Raw genomic sequence first — 2,345 nt, forward strand, 5'->3', positions numbered from 1 at the left:
CTCTTAGTCATAGCCAGGTGCCTAAGACGAGGAGAATGCATCTGTCAAAATGAATCAACAATAGACCTACTGAGGAGGTGAAATACTCCTCGTTTCTCTTTACCTCCTACATTTCATCTGAAAGATGAAGGGGAGAAGAATTCGGTGTGATTTCTCAAGTAGAAAAGGAATTTACCTTTTACATTGCTCTGCATGACTCAATATATCTAATCTCCTCTTCCTTCTTAGGGATTTAAGGAATTTTTTTTTTTTTTTTTTTTTTTTTAAAAGCAGCATTATTTGAATCTTGATTTTTGCTCTCTACCTCCCGGCTTTCCCAGGAGCACTGTCTATTGCATATAAATTACTCCACTATTGTTATCGTTCGAAATACCAGCCATCTTACTTAGCTGGACATGAATATGGTGCAGTGAATGGAGAAATTCACTTTGTAATTTTTTTCCCCAATTTTGTCTATCTGTTTCTTCAAAAGGATGCCCTCCTAGGCCTAAGGGGTTAATTTCCTTTCAGAATCGAAAGAAATGCAAATGACGCAAAGCAAACAGAAGTAAACATTTAAATCTTCTGGTTGGAAAAGGCTGTGTAGTTAATTAAAAAAAGAGGAAACCACCACTGGTTTGCATGAGAATTTGTCGGAAAGCTGCCCATTGTTAAATTAGGATCATCCATTCACTGCTGAATTTGATTTCACCGCACTCTTTGCTTTAGTTCTTGAGTGGGAGCTAAGCCAGTTTGGAGATTTACAATCTTCCCCATCTGTTTGTACCAACACATGGATCTTGGGAAGGTGTTCAATGGTGTTTAAGATGTTTTCAATAAGAAAAACCTGTCTGTGGGGTAAGTTCACTTTTTGTCCCCTCCTTTTAACTTTCCTTTGGCTATGAACTTGGCTTCTTTGTTCTTTCATGACTAATATTACCATCTGTGACATTACATATCAACATAGCAATGTAACATATTAAGCACAGGAAAACTCGGAATGCTTGAGTTCATCCAAGCATTTGTTACTTAAAGTTCCAGGCCTGTTTCCTAGCCACCTGAAGCATTTCCCAAGTTCCTACCAACACAATATAATATAATTAATCAAAGCATTTTTGTCTCATTGGGAATTGGAACCACAAAGCTTCCGGCATAGCAATAATTTGGTAAGCTGTCTTTAACAGCAACGCCAAACTAGCAATAGCTTTGGCCGTCATTGGCTATCTTAGCAGGAAAGACTTTCTGGAGTTCTATCGACGACCATGAGAAGAGGCTACTGACAGAATTATCTTGATTCCCTTTTACAAACGAATCTAAAATTCTACATGATGATCACCAATCATGGGTCAGAACCTATGACATCTTTCTCCACGGATCATGGGTCTATCCAAAGCAAGTCCCGAGACCAGGCCAAGAGATGGCTAGGGAGCGTTCTACTACTTGTGAAGAAAGACCTGGGGAGTTAAAGGTAAAGAGTTTGAGCACTTAATTTATTACAACAAATTGATCTTCAAGTATGTGATCAAAATGGATAACCTACCTTGCTCTTAGCTATACATCTGCTTTTAAAATTAATGTCATTAATTTATACTTATGTGACCTAAGCCCATGAAGAAATTAATCTCTTTTCTTTTTCATATCATGTATTTCCATAAGTGTAAAAGACACCCTAAATTCTATTGGGTTCAGTATAGCTCAGAAGGGCTGCAGGGTGGCCAAGAAACCATAGATGCCGTGTATTGGCAGCAGGCTGCCAGAGCACAGGTTGCTGTATTGTTCCCATGCTGTTATTCTGATAAGTTCCTGAAGTGGTTTTGGTTTTGGTTTAGGTTTACTTATAAGTGAAAACATGATAGGAAAAGTTGGCTGCCATCTTGGGAAGTTCCCTGGATGGGGGATTGCTTCTGGCTCTTGCTGTAAAAGCATGTGGATTACACACATCTGATGAGACAGAATCCTTACTGACTAGAACTTGCAAGTCTAGAACATCTCTGAGCAGGGCAGATGCAGCATCAAAAATCACTTTATTGGCAAAGATGGAGGACTGCATGGTTATTGGTGGCGGGCTAAAACAATCGATGACTAGACCGGATATTGTCAGTGTTTCCTTTTTATTGTTTGTTTTGTAAATGCTTTTATATATTTAATTTCTTCTATGAACTGTTTATTTACTGTCCCGACTAATGTGGTATGTCTGAATAAAAGACATAAATGACATTTTCTCATCCTGCCAGAAGAGCGTTTTCCAATTTGTGGGTTTTGACTCATTGGTGGGTCATGAAATCAATTTAGAGAGCCTGAAACAGCACTTTACAATGAAATAGAATAGAATAAAAAATATCCATGTGCATTGTACACAATAAAAG

The sequence above is a fragment of the Equus quagga genome, chromosome 8 (genome assembly GCF_021613505.1).
Source record: "Equus quagga isolate Etosha38 chromosome 8, UCLA_HA_Equagga_1.0, whole genome shotgun sequence".
NCBI lineage: Eukaryota > Metazoa > Chordata > Mammalia > Perissodactyla > Equidae > Equus > Equus quagga.